Here is a 23744-nt window from a genome sequence, read left to right as displayed (position 1 = left end):
AAGAATTGGTTTATCAGATTAGCAACTCCCCACTCACTTTTATTAGCTTGGTCGATACTAACCAGATTCGAGGGGCTGCATGTCTTGTGTGGCAAGGAAACTGTTTGTAGTGAATTACCCGTACTAATTCTATTACACATGCAATCTAAATGTGTGGCATCGCTATGGCTATTCTGAGAACCGCATTTCCAATTCAGAAACTGCAAACTTTAGAACCATAAAATTGATTAGATAATATGGAAGAAATTATGTTGTTTTTTTGTAACAGATGGGGATTATTATTCAAAGATATTTAACACAATTTGTCTTTGTTTTGCTTTTTATTTATACATTTTTGTTACTAGTATTCAAGTAGTTAAACATATTATTAACTATAGTCTAGTTTGGGATGCCATTCTTCGGTTATTATATACAAATAATGAATCAACGAAACTTCAGCTTTAATATTTATAGTTAATAATATTACAGTTTTCAAAACATGAATTATAACGTCTACCCAATGTTTTATTTCTACCATTCACGCTATGCTTGGTCCCCCTGTGGGACAGCGGCAGTAAGGAGTCGAATTTACGATGTTAAATTCAGGGGCTCAGTTCCCCTCTGTGGACACAACAGATAGCTCGATGTGCTTTGCTACAAGATAACACGCACGCACACACTATGTATGTTTCATTAAAGATAGGTGATAGGTTAATGCTACAAATAAGTGTTAAAACACTTGAGTGGTTGTCAGGAACTAAACGACTGGGGTTTGATGAAACTTAATACAGGTTCAATAGCAAAGTAAAAAGTTATATTTAATTACTGGTAGAAGACAATCTTGAAAACCTAGATAACGACTACATTTTTGGAACGATGAAGCTATACTTCTGGTTTAGACGAAGGTTAATGGTGTATGTTTTTTGTATCATCAACCACGCAGCCAAATTATTCAACTGAATATTTTAAGGTACATCTGTTCCGTTTCTGTTTTTGTTATTGTATTCCACTTATGCAAACATTTCTACCCAATCATGTGTGTTCTGCATTTGGTCTAAAGCTTATTTATTGTTATTTTATGGAAGAAAATAAGTGCAGTTAAACCTGATGCTTAAAAATATGCGTTTCTCATTTATTACGTATAATGAATTAATTTACCTACATCCCAATACATACAGTATTATGTGTTCTGAACTACTAAATAGTAGTAATAGTAATGTAAGCTGTAATAGCATGTATAGAATTTATTTATATAAAATGTCGTATTAAAACAAGCTAGTAAATATAAGGGTGATAGATACTATTAACTTTAGTTTATAATGTATAACTTTTCTTAAATTAACATCTAACAACTTAAATAATATTGAAAATAAAGAACAAAAATCTTTAGAAGTGACGGTAGGATATTCGTAGAAGATGGTTTCAGTCTTTCTCAAAGTAGAAGAATAATTCTGAAATTTTCTGGAGGAGGAACACTAATGAAATTGAGGGTGCTATACGTCTAAATTACTCCGCTGAGCTGTATACCGAGATGAATAGAATCAGTAAAGCAGTGATAAGTTGGGAGGCATAGATAAGGCGAGAAGCATAGATAATGGACAGTTATAAGAAAAGGGATCAGATTATTGGACAGATGACGAGACTATTTTAGACCACAATGAACCGAGAATAACATCGTACAAAAAGAGCTTTTCTGTGGATTATGGAGTAGGTACAAGGACTTGATGCTAGGCATCTGTAAAGGAAATGTGATGCTTGAAGAAAGAGAAATCTTAGTAGTTTATGTGCAATCTTGAACTTACGTAATAAAAAATATATTATAGGGTTTTGGAAGATTTTATTTTACTCACTATGGCAAAAGTGGTAGGGGAGCTCATCCACCCTGAAATACTAACAAAAAATATAAAACATAAGAGGCCATCAAATGACACTGAAAGATGGTTAGCCCACTACAGAGGAGCAAGAAGATATCTGCAGAATGTGGTACTTTATTTATTATGCACCAAATGATATCACAAGAGATATTTATAAGAAGCATCAGTCAACTTATCAGTAAAAGAAGAAAACTGACCAAGCATTTCTTTGTTTTAGTGCAAAACCTCATAATAAGCTATCTGCGCTCTGGCCACAACGGAGAATCAAACCCAGAATTTTAACGTTGTAAGTCCATAAGCTTACTGCTAACCCAATGGGGGACTTGACCAACCTTGCGTGTAACTTAGTTTGAAATCTGACCATAACGAATAGAACTAAGTCTGCTTCAAGTTATTTTTAAGACGTATAAATAACTAGGACATAATTTAAAAACAACTGGTGTAAAATAATTACACATTTTAAAGGATTTTTACAAACCTTTCTTCAAGCACTTAGGTGTTCCACTTGTAAATAGTGAAAACGACACTCTGTATAAACTTAATATTGAACGATGAAGCAATTCTAAGTATTCCATGTTTCACAAATAGTTATCATGTAATCACACCAAAAATGAATTAACTCTTGAAACTTCTGACAATACCCTAAAAGTTTATTTCCAGGATCTTCTGTTAATACTGAAAGATGGTACAATACATATATCTCTAAAAAGGAAAAAAAAATAATAAGAAATTAATAATTCTACATTTTTAGTCGCGCCATCCTCATTGCAAAGAAAAAAGTGATTTTGAATCAGTTTCAAAACGTGCTCGAACACAAAAACATGATATGAGAAAACGACGAACTTATACAGTGAGAAAACATACTCGACAAATAACATGAAAAATAGAACCATGGGGTACAAAAAACCCGAAAATTCATCTACATACGTGATACCCTATACCAGCAATGAAATGGTCAAATAATTACGTAAAGTTATGAGAAAATCGGGTTTCCCAATTAGTCATATAGAAACTGTGCGTGACTTTAAAACAAACTTACTAGGCCAACTTTCAAGCCCCAGCACAAATGGCAAAAAAAATTCTAATAGTAAATAAGTAAAAATAAATTGCCTCGTCAACTTCTCAAATATGAGAGGACAATGCTTAATAAATAATACCATGTACCAACTTAAATGCATATAAAGTAAGACACTGGGAAATTTGGAAGATCTTTCCACTAACTTGTCGAGGAACGAAGACATTCTAGACTTAAAACAGAGGCAGAAAGAAAGTGCAAGAGCTGAACATTATAACTTCAATCACTTTACAAAAACATTTAAAATTACCACTACAGCTGAAAATTTGTTAGATTTGAAAATTAAGGAGTCATTTCGTATATAAAATATTAACAGGTAATCAATGAATGGTCTCTCCGAAACTTAACTAATTTTTTTTACTCGGAGTATCATTTTGAAGGTTAACTTGTTAATAACAGTTAATATTAGTTACTCGGTTTGCTTTATTTTATTTAACTTATTGAACAAACTTTGATTATGTAAGATATTCTTTCTTTGTTTAACGTTTTCCGCTGGTACATCGGTATGTTTACGGATTTACAACGCTGAAACGAGGGGCTCGATTCTTCTCGGTGGACTCGGCAATTAGCCCAATATGGTTTTGCTATAAGAAAACACACATTCTTTGTTTAACAGTTATGTTTATATTATTTGCGTAAATGCCATGAGCCTCGTACTAAAGGGACTAATCATGTGCATGGCACGTTCTAGTATATGGTTAAACGTTTATAATGTTTTTTGTTTGTTTTTGAATTTCGCGTCAAGCTATACGAGGGCTATCTGTGCTAGCCGTCCTTAATTTAGCAGTGCAAGACTAGAGGGAAGGCAGCTAGTCATCGCAGCCCATCGCCAACTCTTGGGCTATTCTTTTACCAACGAATAGTGTGATTGACCGTTACATTATAGTGCCCCACGGCTGAAAGGGCGAGCATGTTTGATGCGACCGGGATTCGAATCCGCGACCCTCAGATTACGAGTCGAACGCCTTAACCCACCTGGCTATTCCAGACCTACGTTTATAATAAAACGATTTTTAACTTGAGTCAAAGAGACTTAAGTTACAAAAAAGTTCGGTTCCTGATGAAGTCGTAAAACCGAAACATTAAGCGGAAAAAAAAAAAAATTCGTAAAATCGTCTGGGGTTCATGGGCGTCTGATTTATTCAAAATTATACGTTTTTTTAATAGTTTGGAAATAATTGTTAAACAACTTTAAATATATAAACAATATAAAGGTGTTTTATTGGCTGAGAAGAATGCTTAAGAGTTTAAACGTCGTATGAAACATTTTGAGCTTTGATTTGTTTATGTTGCAAGTTGATATAAAAATGAACTTGATCATTATTATTATTTTGGAGTGATTTAAATAAAAGCTTATTTATTTTGTAACAACTTGAGAAATGCTGAGACCTAAAGAATTTGGAAAAAGTGAATGTATTTGTATGTTATTAACGATTTGAAAGTAAGTGACTAAAAAGTGCAATAATTATTTATTTAACGCTAATAGCTTATGAAGTTACAAAATATGTCACTGTAAATTTTCATACAGACATTTCACAGATTCCGCTAAATGTAAAATTATGTTTTTCATGTATATATTTGCCAAAGTCTAGAAATTAATGAAAAACCTTTTAATTCAGTTCGTGTTTCGAATAATCTGTCTTATGGTAACAATAACAAAGTTCATTAAGTTTTAAGCTGCATTTAAAACTGAGTGTAACATCTAGGAAACATTCTATCAAATAAGCTTTTAAATTAGATCTGCTGTAGAGAAAAACGTAAAACTAAATGTATTGTCGCATTAGAGGTCATTTGAGCTATGATTGCATTATGTATTTATGAGCATACAAAGCACGTGTCTAGTTGTACCACTTGGCTGCTGGGGATAATTTTGACAAGAGATTATTCGAAAGGTTTTTCGAATACTAAATTACAGTACAATGACTTATTCAAGACAAAAGTGCCATATTAAATAGGTTGTATTTTAAAGCACGTGGCAGCTGTATGGAAATGAACCTCATATGCACAAGAGAAACTGCTTGAACCAGTGATAAAATTATACTAGTAATAGACACAAATTTATGCATGGCGTGTCACAGAAAATAAACTTATTTCCTGAAACATATAGGACCTGCATGCTAGTGTAAATAACACGGAGTAATGTGTAAGTCCACTATTCATGAGAAAATAACTGCACCATGTAAACACCATGTAGAATAATACGTGTATACAAAATAAAATTATGAAACCCTTTCCGTTTCTGCAGAGTTGAATAAAAAACTCCATATTTTGAGAAACACGTGTACTTGAAATATGTAGACACGTATGTATATCACGTTTGAGAAAAACCCGGGCGGGGTAGCTGGTTGTATGTTTGTTATCAATGTGAGAATATTACAAGAAAGCCCATTAGGACTAATGCTACAAAACTGTACAGAGTTTGCCATCTACAAGTTGACTTTCTTGGTCACATTGATAAAGTTCGTGGGTCTCCTTGAAACATATTTCTTGCTTCGTGGTCATTAGAGTATACGACGGCTCCATTCCAACATCTCGCAGATAACAGGACTGAGGAAAGCTAATTTGTATTAGTTTTTCAAGGGTTTGTCTGGCAGGCGCCATCAACCCATGATTGTACTATCTCTTACCGGTGCGTGAATGTTGACTAAAATGAACTGAAACTTCAAATTTGGTGAGTGATTGAGACTTTAATGAAGTCCCAAATCTTATCTGTACGATTGGCAGGTAGGCTGGCAAAGGACAATACGCATTAATTTACCATTAACTTATCACGAAAACGAAAGTTATACATACAGACCTCCCAACTTGCTGGCTATTGAAGCTTTCTGCTGAGGTATGTGATTCCACTTGGACTGTCTAGCACGAACACCATTTAAGGAGGTATATCTTGCATTCTTAATGCAGGAGTGCATTCCCTAATACGATATACGATATTACCTGAAATAAAGTGTTCTGCTAATCAAAGATGGACGACTTTGCTCTAAGTATTCAACTCAATTACAGATGTTTTATGGATAAAATACAGAAAAGTGATACGATATCTGACTCTTCTGATTTATACAATTTAACATTAAACATTGTACTAAACTAATTAATACATTAGTGTTTTCAGTTACGGTAATTTCAAAAATACAAAAAATACAAACTGATAATTTCATCAGCACTTTATGTAAGTGTGCGTGTGAGTCTATAGTGTTGATAAAAGTATTAACTACATAATACCCAAGTTCTAACATTAGCAAAATGTAAGTGTATATTTATATACATATTTATGTATTACTAGTAAGTTTGTACATTGTTTGTGAGAATTTTGATTTGATTATGGAAACCACGTGACTTCCATTTGTTAGACTCATCTTCTCTTGTTTATATCACTCATGTATTCCCTTAGTGGACCTGTACACATACGTCTTTCAAAAATCAACACATATTTTTGATTACTCACGTAGCTTGGTGTATTAGAAAGAAATAGATTCTTTATACATTTACAATTTTCATTCATATGAAATTTAAAACATGTTCATCTTTCAAACCATCCTCTGTCTGCTTATAGAGCACAATTCCCTAGTTTCTCAGCATTTGTTGATCTTGTTTTTATAGAAAAAGGGGGTGATCTGTACGCGTTAAACATTTATGTCTTTAAGAGATAAAGATCATAAAATAGGACGAAGACCTTTAAATTTGAGGAGACTTCGTATGTCCAAACCTCGACAACGCCTGAATGATAAGAAACGTCACGAGAGTTGCGTTGGTAGATAAGTGACGATCAACGCCTCTACATATCACGTTTCCACTCGTTCCCTTATTTGCCACTTTCTGTGGACTCGTTTATTTACATATTTGCCAGATAGGATGAGGTGGTGGTGGTGGAGCAGTTGAAGTATAGAGATAGTGAAGTACATAACTGGTGTTTGTTCCTTATAAAACCTATTAATGTTATTGTACCTAACAGAGAAAACAATAAATTACAAATGCTAACATACAAAATATTTTATCAACCATAATATCGTTAACAAAGAGAATATCACCATTCGCCTCGCCTCACCATTAATTTTGTAACTTGTTCGAATCTGACTTACATTCCATTTCTTACATATAAAGTTGGTTTTCGTTGACTACAATAATACCACAGTTTCTCATTTTCAAACGATAATTTGAGAATGAGAAATTTTACTTTAAGATTTATTACACACAAAATCAAACCCAAGTGGACAGTGAAGAAATGTTAACAATTTTTGGCATGCACGTTTAACAGTTTATTATTTAAAAAAAAAGAGAAAGGCAGAGAAGAAAAGAATTAACGTAAAAGCACCGACCTGATTTCAAGACTCGCCTCTTGTTATTGTAAAAGCACCGACCTGATTTCAAGACTCGCCTGTTGTTATTGTGGTTTTTAACTGTCACTGATCAGCAGAGAAACCTGTCAGATTAAAACAACCTTTAAACTTCTCTTATGAGTTTTGTGGATGGAAATGTTAATAAACTAAAGTAATGAAAGCCTTGGCCTTGGTCTTCCATGAGGTACCGTGTAGTTAGTTACGTATTTAAGTCCGAAGATTCCAACTCGCAGGAGATTCAGATACAAAAAAAAGTACTTATATAACAAGCTTGAAGTTCTTGCGTTTTAAGGTGTGGACCCTCCTTGAGAAACAGATAATGATTGACAGCGGGGGTTTGAAGGCGTCTTTATTAATTAGACCGGGGCGTGTCTTCACCACGTCGAGAAAAACAAACACTCATCCGATGCATTCAAGGAGCTGAGAAGTGTGTCTTCCCGGTTTATGAAAGTGATGCTTCGGGGTTTTTGGATTAAAAGACCATTTGCATTGATTACTTTCATTTTATAATCGTTTTATCATGTGTTCGATCTAATCGTCGCGAGCCCGCTCCTCCTCATCTGGTTGAAAGAAATGTCACGAATTGTTTTTATATTGTGGTAATATGACGAAAGTATTTGTGAACATAATTTTGATATTATTGTTATGGAAGAGTCTTGAAAATGAAAAATCTAAATGAAAAATGAAACTAGTAAATGTAACGATATTTCAGATCAGTAGTTATTATAATGGCTTTAATACTTTAATTTATAGGAGGGTAAAAGAAGGACGGTCTCGGTCAACAATGGTTCAAGGGAGCGTATCCTCTAAGGGGATTTACAGTGTTGTTTTATCTTTTTTTAATATTGATACTTCAAAAATGTATTGTAAATGTTGTCTTAAGGTTTTAGGGTCACTGGCACTAACCGTCAGTAATTTTGAAGTGACAGACTTGAAAGAAATATTCGAGTCAACAACACCCACCACCTCTTGGACTACGTTTATGAAACCGATTAGTGAATTTTTATAATAACTCTTTTCCCCACAGCCCTTAAATGGAAAGAACATTTAAACATATATATTATCCCAAGAGGACGCTAACACAAAACCTGCTTAACCTTATTTTGGTACGCTAACCATTGGACTACGTTCTATCTAAAGAAAGTCCAGACATTAGAAACCCAATTAGTTTTCATTAGAAAATCTTAAAATAAAGAAGTTACTACGTGAAAGTAAAAACATTTATAATATTTGAATTATGAAATAAACGTGATAACTGAAGCGATGAAGCTGAAACCCTCTATGTAATCCATTATTTCAGATTTTTATTTTCAATTTTTTATCTTAAATTTCAAGGTTCATTTTTATTTTTATATAATCATGCGATTTTTTTCTTGAGAAATTTGAAATATATTCAAGAGCCTTTTGGCCTTTGTCGTATGATTTTAAATGTTTCAAGTATTCGATAAATTTGTTTTATTACAACTTCGTACTGTTTGGGTTTCTGTAACTTTAGTTTCATTAATATAGCTCTTTTATATTTTTCTTTTCTTTATTCTTTTTACAATATTTTAAATTTATTTTTCATGGCCATTATATAAAACACATTAGTGTGGTTTAATGATGCGTAAGTTCTCATTTCTGATAAATGTTTTTTGTTGTTATTGTTCATTTTATTTTTTCAAACGTATTTTCAGAAATAAAAGGCTTTACTTAAAAACTTTGCACAGTATTTCGTTGTATACAAGATACTGACTAGCACTACCATAGTGGATTAATGTTTGTTGTTGTTTTTTGAATTTTGCGCAAAAGTACTCGAGGGCTATCTGCGATAGCAGTCCCTAATTTAGCAGTGTAAGACTAGAGGGAAGGCAGCTAGTTATCACCACCCACCACCAACTCTTGGGCTACTCTTTTACCAACGAATAGTGGGATTGACCGTAACATTATAACGCCCCCACGGCTGAAAGGGCGGCATGTTTGGTGCGACCGCGCCTCGAACCCGCGACCCTCGGATTATGAGTCGAACGCCTTAACACGCTTGGCCATGCCGGACCCTAGTGGATTAATAATAGTACGACTTTATATACTTTAATATTCATACCTATGAAACTGCTCTTACAAAAACAACGAAAGTGAACAGTGTTTATAAATACGATAAAGGTATAATACAGAGAGAAAAGAAACGATAGAACAAATGAAACTACATTGATAAGACACTCTTTGATATAAAAAATTCAAAGAAATATTATCACAGACTTATATGAAACCGTAGAAACTGGATAGATTCAGACAGATAAACAATGGGATAATTAATCTGTGGATACACAGACTTAATCATACAAAGAGAAAGAAATAATGTATAATATTTGCGCTGTCAGAAATGTCCCTTCAAACATGATAGTCTATTCGTGTATATGACTACCGCACTAATGTTGGAACCGGACTTACGTGCTGCTCCGGCAACCGAGAAATATACATATGCAGTGAGACTTAATATTCTCTAACCCAATGTCCAATATCAATGGCACATTACACGAAAGATATATCATCGCGTTTTCAATCTACTTCATCCAAGACCGGTCAAATCGGTAAGCTTTGCGCTACAGATTTATAAAACAAAAGTGCCTTTCTCCATAAAATTTAAAATGTCGTGTATTATACATATAATAGTAATTTTCTAATTGTGTGCAAGCATAACTGTGCACAAGTGTGCTTGATACTGAATGTATACATTACGAAGTATACTGAATCTCAGCGATAACTTTGTAAAAAGATGAGCCGAATAGTACTTCGAACTAATTTTTCCCCATAAATATACGTCTATAATAATAAAAGCGCGTATCTGTGGATCTACGTGTGTTTGACCATCATAACTCCAAGGGAAAAGAACCCAAAAACCTGAAATTTTGCACACACACACACACTAAGTGGATCCTGAGAGTGCGCACCTGGTGTTATTACTTAACCACATGTGCACGTGTCTTTTTAATGAAGCAAGTTAGTGAAAAAGCATATAGAAAAGATGTTCTGTATATTATAAATAGAAATCACATAGAAACAGACATTCACTCATGCGCGTGAAAATTTGCGTGTATCTGTGTGTGTGACCGTCATAGCTTTAAGAGGAAATAATATAAAAATCTGAAATTGTGCGCCCATACTAAGTGGACTCTGAGGGAGTGCGTCTGGGTGTTACTTAATCTTATCAAATTTTGCACCCATACACTTATATTATATTATACTTATATCATTCTCTTGCGTCCCCGTCGCGCCAAACATGCTCGCCCTTTCAGCCGTGGGGACGTTATAAAGTGACGGTCAATCCCATTATCCGTTGGTAAAAGAGTAGCCCAAGAGTTGGCGGTGGGTGGTGATGACTAGCTGCCTTCCCTCTAGTCTTACACTGCTAAATTAGGGACGGCTAGCACAGATAGCCCTCGAGTAGCGTTGTGCGAAATTCAAAAACAAACAAACACAATTCTCGTGCGTGTGCGCGTACGCATCTTTTTGGTGGGGCAAGTTAGCGAAAAACACATAGAAAAGAAATGGTTCTCACAGACAAACTCGCATGCGCGTGAGCACGTGCGAGTCTGCGTGTGAGAGAGAGACAGTCATAGCTCTTACAGGAAAGAAACTGGAAACCTGAAATTTTGCGCCCATACTAAGTGGACCCTGAGGGTGTGAACCTGGGTATTGTTACTAATCCACGCGCGTGGTCATCTTTTATGAGGCAAGCTAGCGAAAAACCACACAGAAAAGTAGTGTTTTTTTATGTAATAACTAATGTTCAGAAAATTTAAAGTGTTTTTGTGATAATGCATTCCAACAATGACTTTTATGACATGTTGCATAGCGAGAAAATCACAGAGGTTATACTTTTATGCTAAAACGGGTTCAGAAAAAAGAGTGTCATATATATATATATATATCTAATAACCCGAACGAAGCCGGGTTTACGCTGTGTGTGTGTACGTGTAAAAACGAGTAAATTGTAATGAAAACTATGTCGGCAATATACATTTTTTTATGATTAAAATACTTAAACTGTTTTAAAAAGAAATTATTATTTACAGGTTTTTACTGATGTGGTAAATATATGTCCCTCTCTACAGATTTTGTGTTTAGTACATCGTCTTGTACATTTTACATTGTTAGTTTCACATCCTGTACGTTTTGCATTGTTAGTTTCACATCCTGTACATTTTGCATCGTTAGTTTTACATCCTGTACATTTTATATTGTTAGTTTCACATCCTGTATATTTTGTGTTGTTAGTTTCACATCTTGTACGTTTTGCATTGTTAGTTTCACATCCTGTACATTTTGCATCGTTAGTTTTACATCCTGTACATTTTGTGTTGTTAGTTTCGTCGATGGTTTAAATATTACTAAAATATTTGAATTGTTCAATCCATTTTATTATTAATCTATTACTTATTTGCCATCAGATCATTCGATGTTTTTCCCTAAAATTAAGGTAGAATATAATTATAGGAGATACAAGATAAACTATAAAAATACGAATTACCGTAAAGCCAATATTACATAGTTACGTGTCTTTTGTTTGTGCAGATTAGGTGTTTATTCAGTGGTGCTGATTACACATCTCATCCTTTTAATCTCTCATTTCATTTCTTTTGACTTGTTTTCTGTTTTGCTTCCTTCTGATTCCGTCTTGTCTCAAATTTAATCTCGCAGTATTTTAACATCCATGTATGAATTTAATGTTGTCCAAATGTACAGATGGCGTTATGGTATATTCGTCACATAAAATGGGATTTAAAGCATAACTATTGGAGCGAACATACTTATTAGGCTTCTTATATATATATATATATACATCATTTCTTTTTGCATGTGTAAGGTTCATCGTTTTGATGGTTTCTTTTCTCGGTAGTAAAAACCAGTGACTTTAGGTACAACACATTTCAAATAAAGTAGTTATGGGCCATTAATGTTTTATGTGTGCATTATATACATATATATATACACACACATACATAGTTACACATGACCTGAAGCCAGTATTAAACTTATATCATCGTGGCATTCGGTTGAAAGTAATTTGTTCAATATAGTAGCCAGTCATACCTGCTGTTCTGAATGTCACACGTTGAATGTCTATTCTCAAAAATCGAAACAGACACAAGCATGTAGTTTTTAACATTACATGCAGTGGGTCGGACGTTTCATAATGCTGTTACTAAGTTAAAAATGGTATGTTTTGTATAAAGATAAGAATCAACATATACAGCTTTTATAATATCACAAAACATTCCACTTGAGTCTTGATCTTTGTATAGGATCAAAATCATTTGAGCATTATTGTTTATACACTTCCAGTCTTTATATTACAAACTTTGAGCACATTTTTGCTACTGCTGACTAAACTTCCAGTTAAAAATGTATAAATCTTCTGACAAGACCAATTACAGTATTCCATGATCATGGATAAGGAACATGACTGAAAATTATATTGCTCGTTGTAGTGTCCCAATGGAGCAGCGTATCTATAATTATCATACAACATTTTCTAAATACTTAAAACCCACTGAACACTCACGTATAATTTTCAACTGCATTAATGCTTTTATACAGCTTTTAAGTCAGGATTTGCATTTCGAACAGATTACAGGTTTAAAATACATTTATATATTTAAAAAAGGTTACTCGAATTACGCCGTTAACCGAAGAGTGTACGGCAATTTAAAAACAGTAATATTTACCGCTAAGTCATTGGAACAGGATTGGTTTATATTAGGTTGTCCAGAAATAAATGTCGTTTGTGAACTGCGAAGTTTGGAAAAGTATAAACCAGTGTTGGAAAACATGCTTTAATCAAAGTAAATACTCTCTGCTTCAACAAACTTTTGCCAACGTGTAACCATGCTGTTTATGTCCCTGCTGTAGGAATCAGAGTTTCTATGGTCAATGAACTCCCTGAAAGCTCCTTCTCCAGCTCTCCAGTTTAGAAAGCGTTTATCGTTCAAGAAGTTGTCAAAGTGCTAGAAAAATGAAAATCTGAAGGGGAAAAATCTGGGATATAAGGTGGATGAGGCAGAACCTCGATTCCAAATTCGTTCAATTTTTTGGAGTATTATCCTTAACAAGCCTCATAACGCTGATTCTGTTGATCTTCAGTCAGCTGATGCTGAACCCATTGATACAATCGCACTCAGGTGGTTAGCAATGCTTGATTTGCTTGTTCCTACGTTTTCTGCCAGCTCACGTATTGTTGTGCCGAGGGTCTGTCTCAACTGCTTCCCTTAATGTGTTTTCTTCTAAGGATGGCTTTCTTCCACGACCTGCGTGGTCTTCAAGACTTGCAGCTCCATGTGAAAACCTTTGGAACCAATGCTGAACTGTACGTTCGGTAACAGATCCATGGCCGAATGTTCCGTGCAGTTTCGGTATCTTTTCGTCCAAGTTTGAAGTCCTTGAGGAGAATCAGACGAAAGTCCTTCTTGTCCATGCTGCCTTGGGGGTTGCAAACCTTACTCTGAGTAGAGTTGAAACAGCAGACAATTAAGACACGTTGTAAGCGACAAACGTTTGATTAAACCAACCAAGTAACGATAAGTTACTCAATATTCAGCTTCTAAATGTCATCGTGAGAATTTCGACATTTATTTCTGGACAACCTAATAAATTACTTAAATAATAATCACGACTCACTTACACAATCTGTTTCATACCCCAACAGTTGTCGTTCATGCAAATAATGATATAAATAACACCTAAGCCACTACTATGTTTGTGATACATATCCCAGCCAGCCGGCTGAGCCATGATACTGGACAGATACAGTATAGTTGACATATTACATATTTTCCTCTGCTTTCACTCAAGAGTGCCGAAAATAAATACAAAAGCAGAAAGAAAAACAATTTAATATTATAATCTTCCAGAGAAATGTGTACTCTAAACCATTCCATTTTTTTCTGACTACATTTGAAGAAAAACAAGTTTAGTAAATCTACCTTTCTCAACCTTTAAGTCATTTATTTATGACACCAGGCATTTACAGTTCAGCAACTTTCTTTCTGAATTCTTCAACCAGAAAAAATGTTACACTCAATTTTTTCTGAAAAAAACACAAAAAAAAACAAAAAATGATGCAGATATTTTTTCCCCTCCCGCTAAACCTGGTTTCACCCTTTTATCGCTCACTACTCACAACTTTCTCTACTCCGATTGAAAAAGTTTGGCCATATTTCCTTCTGAAGGCGTTTTTGACTCACTTTTACCTTCGATGAAGTATCCTGTTGATGCGCCACCTAGTTTCAGTAACTTTATTGTCACGTAAGTTAGTTAAAGGCTCTTTTCCCACTGTCGTATAATGTTTAAACCTTAAAGTAACTCAAGTTGACTCAATGAGTCAACGCCGAATTTGTTTGGTTGTGTCAGTAAGAAAAGCCCCATCTGAATGGTTTTTATATCATAATTTCATATTTACAGAATATTTGTGTGAAAAAAAAAATTCTAGTTTCCAATATTTCAAGACATGTAGCAAAAGTACTGTTTTATTTTTGGTCAGTAAAGTTTGTTTGTTTTTAGTTAAGCACAAAGCTACACAAAGGGGTATCTGTTCTGCCCACCACCTGGTTTTTAATGTTATAAGTCCACAGACACACCGCCGATCCACTGGGGAAGGGGGTGGTCGGTCGTAAATATAGTTTCCAACTTTTAGTAAGCATCTTTTAGTATTTCCTTTTTAAATATTTAGTGTCATTTATTTCGTCCTTTCCGTTTAGTAACGTCTGTGTCGCTAACTTATAAGTGATTTCGATAATTTATTACTGCTTGTGATATCTTAAAGACGGAAAGATACCATAATTAAATAAGTATAACAAGTTGCATGGCTGACTTTACATGTTTTAAATTTTTCATTTTTTAATGGGAGCATGTATATATATATATATACGTAAAATAATTTAATAAAATAACTTGATCAAGTCAGTTCGTAATACTATTTAAACATTTCTTCTAAGATATATTCACTCTCTGAAAAGGCCCGACATGACCAAGTGGTTAAGGCACTCGACTCGTAATCTGAGGGGTCGTGGGTTCGAATCCCTGTCACACCAAACATATTCGCCCTTTCAGCCGTGAGTGCGTTATAATGTTACGGTCAATCCCACTATTCGTTGGTTAAAGAGTAGCCCAAGATTTAGCGGTGAGTGGTGATGACTACCTGCTTTCCCTCTAGTCTTACACTGCTAAATTAGGGACGGCTAACGCAGATAGCCCTCGTGTAGCTTTGCGCGAAATTCAAAACAAACCAAACTCTGTGAAAAATTAAAAGAAAAGATAAAGATGGAGCATTACTACCTGATATGGTGATACAAGAAATAATGGAGTTTGAAAAACAACACATCATCATATCTGGACATATATTTTTCTTGTTGTAATTTAACCGTTCATTCAAAGGTACAACTTGCATCATTGTTATTGTATTGATATTGAATATTACCTACCAAGCTTATAATGGATCATAATTATAACTTACTTTAATTTGTAAACAAAAATAAGCTTGAAATAAACCCTTGGTTTGGTATAGACTTGTTAGGCAAAGCACGAGAGAGTCATCATGTGTTTTCGCTGACAGTAACGATTCCTAACAGAAGCTTCATCCTTTGTTCTGTATATCAATTTGACGCTTTCAGAAGATGATAGAACCTGGAATATACCTTCCATTATTTTTGTATCTCAGTTGTGGAACACTTCTTCAATTTCATGAATCTGTAAGGAAGTTTGGAACGTAATTGATACAACTGTCGAATGTTATGGATAAGTCACAAGGTTTTTGTTCAACTAGATTGCACAAATGTTTAACAATGTTTTTTTCTTTTATCTCTGACGTTTTGTCAGCGAAAATTCGCCAATGCTGTCCTTATGATTTTGTAGACGTAGTGAAATATTTATGAAGCTCACAACTATTTCACACCGCACGTTGATCCAGCTATCACACTGATAAACCACGTGCGTGCTTCTACCATTTTTGGCTTTACTTCAAACTTTAAAGTTCTACATTCAGTATACAGAGATTGACGATTAATGTCGTATATGAAGTTACAGAGCTTGGCACGCAGACTGGAAGGCAGCTGATCGTTATGAACTCGTATTGAAGCTACATAGCTTAGCATATGGACTGGAAAGCAGCTGATCGTTATAGACTCGTTAAGTTCAGTTCTATATTTCTGCACATCCTGCTCTTAACAGCGTCTCCCATTGTACATTCTGACCACGGCATTGTCTTCCTAATATATTTTAATGCTTTGTTGCTATACGTTAGAGACTGAATAATATGGAGTTTATGTGTCACTCTCACAAATTAGCATCTTTTAAGACACACCCAGGTTCATTATTTCATATTTATTTTATTTTCTCGCTCTGATACATAACTAAGCAAGCCTACTGCTAGATTTGAGCATATTAAAACCTGAACCTTTTCCAGTTTTCATGTTCAAAACGTCTCAGCTTTATTAGATGTAAAGCATTTCTTATATTAATGTGGTTACTGAGAGGGAAGAAGTTTTTTTTCTCGCAAAACCTATAGCTGAAAGTCTTCTAAATATTTATGTTTTGGTATCTTTATTGTTTTTAATACTACTTTTATTATTCTTGCTAGTTTTTGCTGAATAATTTGTGTTATGTCTCAAGGTCACTAAATTGCACCACAAAACTGTAGTATTTTATAATCTTAAGCACAGCGAAATAGAAATTCTAGTTCTCAAATTATTCTCTTAGGAGGGTAGCCATAGTAATAGAAATAGTCTAGAATGTTCTTAGCTGTTCGCTGCTGACTCACGGAATGATAGTGCCATCTAGTGAAAGCAGTAAAAACTATTTACAAAAGTAGTCAACTTTTTTATTACTAATAAGCAGTTCTATGTAAAAATATTTTTGGTGGTTATCACTGGTAAATGTTCGCATAATTAAGTGCTTGCTGTTAATACCTTCCTCTTGACTGAAGACCTAAGACTTTGATTACTTTAGTGTACCATTTATATAAAGTTAATCATTCTAAGCAAATCATTTGCATGGTTTAAGAAAATAAGGAATATAATAATACAATAAATATACAGTGATGTTACCAATTGACAACACTAAATGTTATCACAATAGCTTTTTTAATATCTGGTCTCTAAATACATTTAAATAACAGTTCTTCTTAAAATATAAACAAATAAAAATAAGTTTTTATATGTTCTTTCTGATTGAAGTCAGATTAAACTGTAACAGTATCTAGAGCAAGCGGTTTCCCGGCATCTAAAGACAAAATAACAACTAAAGTGTACGTTAAATACGATAGAGGATTAATTACTATAGCAACCGGCAAAAATTTTATTTCAACTGTTATAATTCCTACATTCTGCAGCACGTATAAACTACAGTTCTGACGTCTCTCTGTAGTAAAAATTACAAGTTTGGTTGCTATTATTGATATCGGTATGTCATGTTGTACAATAATACTTGTACCATATATGGTAACTGTGTCCTACATACTTATGAATTAGCAATAATTGTGTTTGATGGCTATGAGGATGGGCCAACAATCCATCTGAGATGTGCAGGAATTTTCATTGTTACAGTTGTTAAACTAAAAAAATAAAAAGAGAATCTCACGATGAAAAAGGCAATTTTTTGCTTATAAGGAAAACAAACGGATATTTATTTATATGCTGGAGAAGAATGGTTAAAAGTACATCGTGGTAAAGACGATGCGTGTTTACTAATCATCCAAGCAGCTGTCACGTCTTCGTTCAGTGTTGAAACAGTTTTTATTGGTGAAGATACTGATTTAGTTGTTCTGTGTTTGTACCGTCAATATTCTGATTACCACAAAATTTGCTTCATATCTGAACCTCAACAAAATGCCAGAAAAAAACAACAACAACAAAGAAAACCAACACCAACAACAAACCAATAAGAACATGAGATATCATTTCTGCGAAAGCTGTTCTCAGTCCAGGTGTGTATACTTTAACATGTTATTTATGCACATAGTAATAGGTTGCGACACAACATCAGGAATTTTTGGTATCTGAAAAGGAGTCTAAATGAAACTTTTTAAAGATGCGATTTTTTTAAAGCACGAAAGTGTTTAGTGTAGAAAGAATATAACAACAAATCAAGTTATTGGTATCAGTAACAAGATTCTGATATATATATATTTTTTACAAAGATAAACAAAGATTATTTAATTCACTCCATGTTTTGTGATAAAGTTGCATCCAGTATACTGCATATAGAACAAAAGTACTTCATCCGACATCCACAGCATCAAGTTTATCTTCAATCAGACAACGATAAGAAATATGTCAAAATATTAATCCACTTAACTGTGGATGGCTTGTGTGAAATGATCAAATGGTCCCTAAACATATATGCATCTGCTTCCGACACTTCATTGAAGATCATCATACATAACTGTAAACCAGACTACCTGAGTCTGCAACATGGCTGTAAGAAGTCTCCAACTTTGAGGGTGCCAAGGTGTTTGTTAGCTGTCAATCCAGCCTGGATGCATTGTTGATACTGAAGATGATTAAGTGTGTACATAAGTCATGTCATAAAGGCGCACTTAAAATCCAGAAACATTATGTTGATTCCAATCATTTGAAATATAGCAATAATAAGATTGTTTTTCTTTTTACATCATTTATACAACTTAGAACTACTTCACTGAATAAATGTAAATTTTTCTTTCATATTTAACACACATAAAATTATTCATACTGATACATTGATGTGCAGTTCCCAGTTTTCACCATTTTTAAAGAAAAAAACAACAATTTTCCCCAGAATAAAGATGCTTCGTTCGAAAGCCTCTCGTATGATTTTTATATATGACGTATAATAACTAAACAAAATTAGAGGTATTTTCTATCTTCAAATTGTGCAATGAATATTGTATTAATAACCAATTTCCATTTCTCTGAATTATTAACAAGAAAAAGGAAATTCTATTTTAAGGCTTCATGTATGCTATGAAAGTACAATTATAAACTGATATCCTGTAAGCTTTTTTCATGTTTCAGTTTGTCCAAGGTAAGGCTTACATTTCTGTAGATTGGATGAAAGTTTTCAGATTTTATGGGAATGAACAAAATAGTAACTTTTGGGCCAAAAATAATGAAATTAACTTATTGGTTTGAATTTCGTCCAAAGCTACACGAGGGCTATCTGCACTAGCTATCCCTAATTTAACAGTGAAAGACTAGGGAGAAGGCAGCTAGTCATTACCACTCACCGCTAACTCTTGAGCTACTCCTTTACCAACGAATAGTGGGATTGACTGAAACATTATAACGCCCTTACGGCTGAAAGGGCGAGCATGTTTGGTGTGACGGGGATTCGAACCCACGACCTTCGGACTACAAGTTGAGTGCCTTAACCATTTGGTCACCAGATAATTATAGTTTGAAATGCTTTTATATCTCACTGCAAACCATGTTCCTGTGACATGTTTTAACTAATGCAAGTGCCAAGTAACAATTACATTTCATAAGCAAGTTTCTAGGAGAAGATAGCCCTAAGATTGGAATTAGGAAAATGTGATGGATAACGAAATATTTCAGGCTATTAGCTTGTGAGACGATCTGTTTAAAGTATGTTAGCGAACCTTTTAATATTTGAAAATTTAGGTTTTTAAACTCAAAAGTTTGTTTTTAAATTTTGCACAAAGCTACTCGAGGGCTATCTGTGATAGCCATTTCTAATTTAATAGTGTAAGACTAGAGGGAAGGCAGCGAGTCATCACCACCCACCGCCAACTCTTGGGAAAATCTTTTACCAATGAATAGTGGGATTTACAGTAACATTATAACGCCCCCACGGCTGAAAGGGCGAGCATGTTTGGCGCGACGGGGATGCGAACCCGCGACCCTCAGATTACGAGTCGCACGCCTTAACACGCTTGGCCATGCCGGGCCCTAATCTCAAAAGCATTGGATATAGTGTCTGCTTTATTACAAACACTTTAATATAAATGTCACGCACTCTTAGGGAAAATGGAATAAATGCGGAATATATTCCCCTTACTATACAAGAATAAAATAGGACAAAATTTTCTTCGCTAAAAGAAGTATATTTTGATTTTTGATTCGATAAAAATGTTTTTAAATGGAGTATTTCAATGTACTTCCTCGTTTACTCCATTCTTCAAGCTTAATGTAATAACGTTATACTTTTTATCTGAGCTTAGTTCTTTCTCAACAAGAAAGTTATATCTTTGTTGATTTAAATACATTCATTAAATTTTAAAGGAGGCAGCATGGCCTTGTGGCTAAACTAGAAGTCGAAAGGTTGCGACTTCAAGATTTGTTCATAAGACGTTGTTTCCCTGAGCAAGACTGCTGAATTGTATGATGTGTGTGCCAGTGGAAGTTAATATGCTATGGGCTCACATCATTTTAACGTGTTTCTTCCCATATAAGTAGGTAAAAACCTATTTTATATGTGTGTGAGTGTCTATCCCTTAGATATAGATTATTGAGCATGAATCTCAGAAAGTTTTTTGACCATATTGGTACATTGGCCATATTTCAAAATGAAACATTTAACAATGAGCATATAATTTATTATACATTTAGGTGTACAGAACTCATTTCGTTCACGTGGAAAGGCTTTCATTTCACACATACAAAACACACATTTTGAAAGTGCACTTTTTCATTATTTGTTTGCTTATTACGAAGAAAATAATATTATATCTGTTTATCTACCATGTCTTCTTTATTCGGTTTAAATGGTTCATTCTGAAGTAAGTCTGTAAGTCCAGCTATTTGCCAATTCTAAGTCACGAAATGAGTTGCTATTTTGTGTTTCCAAGAGTAAACAAACTTTTCAATGAATAAATGTTTATAGCAAGTCTATCTAGGTATATCCAGCAAAGTATTCTACTGTCATTAGTTGTGCACTCAATGAATCAGATAACTAGTGACGCATAAATTATGTAAAATAATTTTTTTACAAAAACAGTTGTGTTTTTATTATAAATTTTTGTGTTGTGATAACTTAAATTTTGTTTATAAGACATCGTCACAGAGAAAAATAAAAGTGTGTTTACTTGGTGATAAGTCCCCCAATGGAACAGCGGTAAGTTTTCAGATTTACAACGCTAAAATCAGAGGTTCGATTCTTCTCGGTGGACACAACAGATGGCCCGACGTGACTTTCCTATAAGAAAAACTAACAAATTTGGTGATATTCTTTATATGGTTTTATCACTAGGTTTTTAAATGAGTAGAAAACATTTTAGAGGGCTAAAGGCATATATATTTTCACATATTTTCCTTTAAACACATTTTCCTTTCCACCATATCATTTATGTGTTAAAAATTATTATAGTTATGAAAGTTGTTTTCGTTTGTTTGTTTTTTTCCAGGTAAGTGAACAAGTTCACTTATCATTTCTTTTAGGTTTCAGAAAATGTGGTTTAACTATGTCACCATACTCAGTACCGTTCATCAACGTGACGTTCTCTTTGGTTCCGAGGAAATTTTCAATCGATCGATTGTCTTATATTGTGGAATAACCTAATTTTGTATCCATTTCTTGCGTAAAACAGCGCGAAGACATGGTGGGCAATGTAGCGAAAAACCCCGCCAGAGAGAAAGCATACTGCACTCCACGAACCCCTTCTGTTGAAGGCTTTTTTACATTTGATACACAGAGCAGAAAGCTATTTGGTCAAGAGCTTCTGCGAACCATATATGTTCTTATAGATGAAAATATAACTGAAAAAACATACAAACTAGAAAACGTTATATCCACAAATAATTTTGTTTCAATTTTGTAATGTTTCATGTTGTTTATTATAAGACACATTCTACATTGAATATAATCATGTTCACGTGTCTTTTCTTTTTGTTTGTATAGTAGACAAACTCTTTTGAAGTGTTTGTAATATATGATTAGAATTAATTAAAATATCGCCCTCGAATTCAAAGATAAGCAAAAGTAATGACTCGTAACTATTGTTGCCTTAATTAACAGAGGCATATTAGTGTTCGACGTTCTCTCACAGTCCGGCATACTAAAGCCAAACCCGGTCTGTTTGTATTATACTCAGTAAATTAAACACGTGAACTTTGAAACGTGCTACAAAGCGATGCCACACGGCTGATATTAAATCCATTACCCACTAGTTCAATGGCAGTTTAATGACTGGCTGTTTCCACTGCATGTAGATATTCAATGCAGTTGCTTTCATGAGCTGGTTGTAAAATTACAAACTGTTTAATATAGCTGTTAAGAACATGGCGTAGTCTGCTTTAGCTGGTTTGGATTTGGTTTACTAGTAACAGGTGCAAAGAGCTATGAATACGTTTTGATATGCATTGCTTTTATTAACAATGTACTATTTCATATACCTCCATGCCCAGTAACAGCCATATTCTTTCTTGTCTTGTCCAGACTTTCCATAAGAACTACTCTGAAACGTTTTAGAACGCTGCTTTAGAATACAAGGGACATATCCTGAGATATCGCTAAGCTTGAAGCTGCTTTACAAGAATAGTATAGACCTACTTTTTTCAGTGGCTGATGGTAATGCTAGTAATAGAATACCGGCTGTTATCAATGTGAAATAACATCTTATTAAACTGGTAAAAAATACTCAATCCATCTCTTCAATAGGTCCTGTCGTAATACTTTTCATAACATCATGCTTTATTTTTGAAAATAATACATCCCCTGAAAATGTTTTACGATATAAGGCACTTAAATGATGTAATCGGTAAATATACAGACTGCAAAGAAGAACGTGATATAGCATTATCACGTGAAAGAGAGAGAAACGTGTGAATTCTTATTTAGCACTTTTTAAATTTGATGCCCATTATTAAGAATAATAAATGTCATTTTTGTCTTTCATCCTTAACATAGCAGCGTAAGTCTCTAAAAACATATGACGATACACAATAATAGTAATCATAAATGTTCAGTTAATTGGGTCCGCTTGTGTATCAGAGATAAGTTTCCGAACTTACAATGCTATAATCTGGATTCCATTGCTCGCGGTGAGTCCCGGCATAGCCAGGTGAGTAAGGCACTCGACTCGTAATTCGCAGGTCGGAAATTTGAATCCCCGTCACACCAAACATGCTCACCTTTCCAGCCGAGGGAGGTGTTAAAATGTGACGGTCAATCCTACTAATTAGGGACGGCTAGCGCAGATAGACCTCGTGTAGCTTTGCGCGAAATTCGAAACAATCCTTGCAGTGAACAGAGAACAGATATCCCATTGTGACTCCATTTTTGTTGGGAAAAAAGAGTAGCCCAAGAGTTGACGGTGGGTGGTAATGACTAGCTACCTTCCCTCTAGTCTTACACTGCTAAATTAGGAACGGATAACGCAGATAGCCCTTGTGTAGCTTTGCGCAAAATCCAAGATAAACGAAAACCCATTGTGAGCTTAGCTTTACGCTGAAAACAAAATAGCATTAGTTCTTTTGAAAATCTACTGAGGCTGACATTGAAAGATTTGTG

General features: G+C 34.3%; 1 protein-coding gene and 1 long non-coding RNA gene across 6 annotated transcripts in view; one reads left to right on the top strand and one right to left on the bottom strand.

Annotated features, from left to right (window-relative positions):
* The window catches only part of LOC143252685 (uncharacterized), a 34680-nt gene extending 26878 nt beyond the window's left edge, over window positions 1–7802 (bottom strand). The window contains exons 1-2 of one of the 3 annotated variants that reach the window (XR_013029104.1): window positions 7245–7802; window positions 5726–5865 (exon numbers count right to left, since the gene is read on the bottom strand). This is a non-coding gene — a long non-coding RNA (uncharacterized LOC143252685). The remainder of the gene's footprint in view (window positions 1–5725; window positions 5866–7244) is intronic. The other 2 variants (XR_013029107.1, XR_013029108.1) reach the window with 2 other exon arrangements.
* Window positions 1–23744, top strand: part of LOC143252677 (protein O-mannosyl-transferase TMTC2-like) — a 304308-nt gene that overhangs the window by 204973 nt on the left and 75591 nt on the right. The gene's annotated exons all lie outside the window — the stretch shown is intronic.

The sequence above is a fragment of the Tachypleus tridentatus genome, chromosome 1, assembly GCF_004210375.1.
Source record: "Tachypleus tridentatus isolate NWPU-2018 chromosome 1, ASM421037v1, whole genome shotgun sequence".
In the NCBI taxonomy this organism is placed as follows: domain Eukaryota; kingdom Metazoa; phylum Arthropoda; class Merostomata; order Xiphosura; family Limulidae; genus Tachypleus; species Tachypleus tridentatus.
The sequence above is the reverse complement of the archived record's forward strand: the minus strand, read 5'-3'. Positions and strand labels throughout refer to the sequence as shown.